The sequence below is a fragment of the Echinops telfairi genome, unplaced genomic scaffold (genome assembly GCF_000313985.2).
Source record: "Echinops telfairi isolate 266 unplaced genomic scaffold, ASM31398v2 ScPeMD7_7458;HRSCAF=8496, whole genome shotgun sequence".
NCBI classification, from domain to species: Eukaryota; Metazoa; Chordata; class Mammalia; order Afrosoricida; family Tenrecidae; genus Echinops; species Echinops telfairi.
In genome coordinates this window covers 32,508,498-32,514,279 of record NW_022111358.1, presented here as the reverse complement: position 1 = coordinate 32,514,279, position 5,782 = coordinate 32,508,498, and the positions used below count along the sequence as shown (strand labels likewise).

Here is a 5,782-nt window from a genome sequence, read left to right as displayed (position 1 = left end):
CCAGGCTGTTGGCGTCAAGGAACTTTTCCCCACAGGAGTCGCAGGCGTAGAGGATCTGGGTGTTGGGGTCTGCTTCCTGAACTTGCTTCACCGCTTTGGTGATCTCGGCTTTAAGGGCTTCTGTCTCATCAGCTGTCACTGCAGCCCCCACCGGAACCACTGTGAGCTGAGTGACAGCCGTTGCAGCCAGGGCCTCGGTGTCCAGCGTGACCATGTCGTCAACCGTGACCACGCTGACCTCGCCACCGTCCTCCGGCTCCAGGATCTTGATGCCTGCCTTGCCCTGGTGCACCGTCTTCACGTGGGAGCGCAGGTTGTCCACCCCGTTGAAGCCACGGCCACACTTGTCACAAAGGTAAGGCTTCTCTCCGGTGTGGATGATGATGTGCTTGGATAGGTCCCCCACGTTGACGAAGGCCTTGCTGCACACGCTGCACTTGTGGGGGCGGATGTTGTCGTGATGGCGGATGTGATTGGCCAGTTGGCTGGACTGGACTAATCTCTTGCCGCAGCGCTCGCAGACGTAGGGCTTCTCGCCAGTGTGGGGGCGCACGTGGGCGATGAGGGAGCTGGCCTGGGTGAAAGCCTTGCCGCATATCACGCACTGGCACGGCTTCTCGCCCGTGTGGATGTGGACGTGGCGCTGCAGAGCGCCCGGGGTCTGCGAACTGCCGCTGGCAGTGGACGCACACGTAAGGCTTCTTTCTCCCCACTGTGGATCCGGAGATGCCGCTTGAGGTTCCCGGAGGTGGTGAATTGCTTCCCACACTCCCGGCACTTGACGGGCCCGTCCGCGATGTGGATCTTCAGGTGGGCCTTCAGATTCCCCACCTGGTTGAACTTCTTGTCGCAGTGCGGGCACCTGTGCTCCTTGTCCGTGTCGTGTGTCTCCAGGTGGCGCGTGTCGTGTGTCTCCAGGTGGCGCATCTTGGAGGTGGGGTCGGAGAAGGAGAGGCCGCAGTAGTCCCACTGGTAGGGCTTCTCGCCGCTGTGCACCAGCTGGTGGCGCTTGAGGTTGCCGGAGGTGGTGACGAGCTGGCCGCAGTCCTCGCAGCGGTAGCGCGCTTCCCCCAGTGCCACTTCTTGTGCAGGTTCAGCAGGCTGATCAGCCGGTAGCTCTGGCCGCACTCCTCACAAGGCTCCTCAAAGGGCTACAGGAGCAGAGGGAGAGGGTGACGTCACTGGACGGGGCGGTGGAGGTGCGGGGCACCGAGGCACGGGCTGGCCGCGTACCTGTGCGTCTTCTCGTGGGCCTTGCAGGCGGCCGGGTCGGAGAAGGCCTTGCTGCACTCCTGGCAGGAGAAGGGCTTCTCGCCTGTGCGGATGCGGATGTGCCGCTTGAACTTGCCCGTGTGGGTGAACTCCTTCCCGCAGTCCTCGCACTTGTGGATGACTGAGCGGTACGTCTTGGACTCGGTGCGGTCGCCGTATGTGCCTGAGCGCAGGCTCCGGGCCTCCACGCCCAGCTCCTGGCCAGAGTCTGGTCGACTCCTCGTGGTCCTCCCCGTTCTCCAGCCGGGGCCCCTCCTCCTTGACAGAGGCCGTTGGGCCGCCTTCTCCTTTCCTTGCTGGCTCCACCTCCACCTCTTGCTCTGAGCTCTCGGGCAAGGCGGCCTCGGCCTCAGCAGCAGCCATGCCACTGGTGGGGTCCGGCTTGAGCTCCACGGGTGGTGGCTCCCGGGGGGCCATCGGCCTTCTCAGTCTGCTCTGCCCCGCTGGCCTCCCTCTCAGCCTGGCCACCTCGCTCCTCCTTGGGCTCCCTGCCTGGACCAACCGACAACAGCCAAGGTCTCTATGTTGTCCCCAGGGCTGACAGCTGGCTCAGCGAGTGACTTGAGGGTGTGGCAGGCCGTGATGTCGGGTTGTCCACATGCGGGTGTGAAGTGCCCTGAGCATGCCTGTGTGAACCCTGAAACAACTTCCATCCTTTATAAAACTCACTGGGCTCACAACCCGGGCTTCAGAGTGGATTCTTTCTCGTGCAAAGCCAAGGACCGAGGTATTTCCACCGGAGACACCTAACACTCTCGCTGACACTGAGTTAATTCCAACTCAGACCCTGGAGGGCTGGGTAGAACGGTCCCTGTGGAGTTCTGAGATTGTAACTCTGCGGGAGTAGAAAGTTTCAACTCCCTCGGGACTGGTCATTTCAAACTGTTGCCCTTGTAGTTTGCAGCCCAACATGTAACCACTATTCCCCAGGGTTCCTATATCTTGTCATAGAGTGATATGTTTGCTACAATTGATTCACCAATACAGATACATTGTTATTAGCCAAAGTCATCATTCCCATGAGGGTTCACTCTGTGTTCCTCGGCTCTATGGGTTTTGTCAAATGCATAATTTCATGTAGCTCTTGTTCGTGAACCCACACACACACATACACTTGATAGTTTTTTGATTCATTCCTAAGTATTCTTCCACTGTATGCATATACTACTTTGTCAATCCATTCACTTATTGGTTGCGTCTAGTTTGGGGCAATTGTGAATGAAACTTCTATAAACCTTCATGTGACAGCTTCTTGATACACGTCAATTTTCTGCTAATTTGGCTAAGGAGTTAGAAGTGTGGTTACTGGGTTGTATGGTGAGGACTATGTAAGAAATTGCCACGCTGTCTTCCCCAGAGGCAACACCATTTTGTGTTCCCACCTCCTTAGCCAACATCTGGTCTTGTCAGATGACAGCAATTTCTAAATACTTTTTAAGCAGCCTCATTGCAGTAGAATTGCCCTACACTCAGCCACACGGATTCAGAGAAACCATTGCCTCTCATACATTTTTAAAAGTTTGACTTTGGAAGGAATCATTGTCAAGGTAGAAAGATCGACTGTATTTTATGTAACAGACATTATGGATTGAATTTATCCCGCCCCCTCACCAAAAAAAAATATGCGGAAGTTCTAACCCCTGTACCCATAGATATGAGCCTATTTGAAAGCAGGTCTTGGAGAAGGGGGCACCTCCTGCTTAGAGCTCCAGCTCTATGGAGATGGGTTTATTCTGCATTATCTAGGGCACTTATAGTTTATTGGCCACTAGCTGAAGCTCATTGTGATAGGTTTATTGTGCCAACCTGGCCAATGAACACATGTGGGTTTCATTGAAGGGCGGAGAGGTAAATGGCTCAGCGAGCCTCACCTGTCTGGTCTCTTGCTCTTTGATGATCGGACCAGTGTGCGGCTGCCTTAGCTGGTTCACTGTCTCTACTACACTGCCCGTGGGACACCTAACCCATGGACTGTGTCGCTGTAGTTTGAGGTTCCTTCCAGACCTGTTTCGCCACGCTACTGGGGTATACATCGGTAGAGCTGGGGACTGTTGGTGATCTGTCTTGCTGTTTGCTGCCTGTGGCCAGATTGCATGAATTGCACCACGGAGGACTCAGCTATCTGCTTCCTTGACTTGCACCCGGTGGCCCTCAAGACTTAAAGGACTGCCAGTGCATTAGCTGCCTCATGGAAGTGATTTGTACTCACTCATTTGTACTGGTCTGTAGACTAATTAGCTGTTTATTTTGTATGTTGTCTGTCTGTCTATCTACATATATATAAAATCATAAGTGTCCTGGTTTTGTTTCTCAGGAGAACCCTAACATGCTTATGATGTGGTGCTCCCAGAATGCCCTATTTCGGGGTTCTCCCTCCACTTCTGATGCCACTGGCTTCATAGTCTGGGATGTGGTTTGCTGCTGTCCCTCGGGAGGATAAGCACAAGCGAGACAGGGCGCGGGAAGGGGGCATGGACAGCACTGCCCACAGAGGAAGCCTCTTCCTGTTTTCTGGCAGACCTTATCATTCCATCTCTGAGGAAGATTGACCACCAGGGACCAAACATTCTCTCTCTTGCCTCCTCTTCACTACAGCTACTAGGAGTGTCTTCCAGACTTCCTGGGTGACTAGCGAGAGTGAGCCACCTGCGGCCTGTATGAGGCGGCGGGCAGGTTGTCCGGTCAGCCATCCCACAGAGGGTTGGTAAACTTGCCCCGGGCTCTAATAGGTTGGACTTTGTGGCTGCAGCTCAAAGAACCCGAGTCAAACTTGCTTATGAAGAAGGGGCATTGGTTGACTCATGGGATTGCAGGAAAGACAAAGGTGGCCTCCAGGGCTGACATCCCGCCTGGACTCTGCTCTGAATTCACGGTGCTTTATCCTCACAGATAAGCTATAGCCACATCACTAAGAGCTATTCAGGTTAATGGGGCACAGATGCCTGGGGGCCAGGGCTCTGACTGGCAGCTGTCCTAGAACTCAACACCGAGCATGTGGGCTGGGAGAAATGGGGTACTGTTCCCCGAAAGGAACGAAGGTGGGCAGACTGAATAAGTCGTACCCGTCTACCCTATCCTACCCTATCCTATCTTAGACACAGTTGTCCCCTGCCCTTCAAGACTCATCTGCCATTTGGGCTGTAACTTGCATGAGTCTCAAGTCTGAGTCCATTTACATGGTTCAAGCAGTATATTCCTATGAGAGGGATGACATCATAGAGATTAACGTTCCAGAAGGCTGGGATGGCTCCAGTGCTCCAGCCTTCCTTAGAACATGGAGAGTTGTGAGCTGGGCGGGGCTGGAATATAGTTCCGGAGGAAAAGGAAAAGCCCATCTCAAACCACCTGGCTCCTCAGGAAGTCCTGGGCCAGCTGGGACCTGAGTCAGAGAGGGATGGGAGAGAGCTAACCTTCCGTACAGAAGTGGGAATCCACCTGCCGGGACCACTGACTTGGTCTGTCTTCTCCCACGGGACCCCAAGAAAGGGCTTTATGGGTGGAGATGGGGAGCCCACGAGACCTGGGGGTATAGGGTCCCCAGGAAAGAAACCTTGCATGGGTCATACTTCCACTCAACAATTACTTGTTGATCTGCAAGTCTCCATTAGCTGAGCACCCAACGGTTTAGTCCCTAAATCTGACAACCCTTAGGAAGGAGAGAGAAGGAAAAACATGACCCCCGCCCCACTTTACACACCCCCCCAAGCTCTGGATAGGGTGGAGTGAGTCTTGGAAGGTAACTCAAAAGACAAATGAGGAAACAGAGCCACCAGGGCCCCAATCTTGTCCACCCACAGCTGGCCTGACCCCTGACGCTGGTGGATAAAGGATCCTTGGCCTTTGCCCTCAGGGACATGCCACCCAGTTTAAGGCAGAGCACCCGTGCCCACACGCTCATGCACACCCAGTAAAAGCCACCTCCTCACACGTTTTCCCGGCACCAGCAGGTTGAGGAATAGTCCACCCAGCCAGTTGCCATCACGGATTCTGACTCGTGGCAACCCACGTGTGTCAGAATAGACCTGGGTCCCTCAGGGTGGCCCATGCTGCTCTCTAGGGAGTCCATGACCACGCCCTCCTCTGGGGGACTTGAACCTCTAACTCTTCTGCTATCAGCCGAACATGGTAATCATATGCAGTGTCCAACGCCCGTGACAGGCCATTTGTGTTCTAGATGTTTCCTCCGTCTGGTTAGTCTGATGTGGCCCTCAGATCGGGCAGACGTGGCACCTGATTGCCATGTCCTTTTTCGGGAGTTGCATCTGAAGGCACACAATGACCTAGGTCCCTCATTCGTGCTGTCAATTTTTATCGCAAGGTCCAAGTGCCAACTGGTCTCTCCGTGCTATGCTTCCATTTTTCCCCGGTGCCATCTGCTGGAGGGACACTGGTAGGTCGCGTTCAGTTCCTCATCCAGCTTCCCACCGCCTCAAGGTAACATCCACCCATGGTTCTTTTTTTTTTTTTTTTTTTTTTTTTTTTTAACATTTTATTAGGGGCTCATACAACT

At 54.2% G+C, this 5,782-nt stretch overlaps 1 pseudogene; it reads right to left on the bottom strand.

Annotated features, from left to right (window-relative positions):
- LOC101652728 overlaps positions 1-1,925 on the bottom strand; it is a 5,797-nt pseudogene extending 3,872 nt beyond the window's left edge.
- Positions 1,926-5,782: the final 3,857 nt, after the last annotated feature.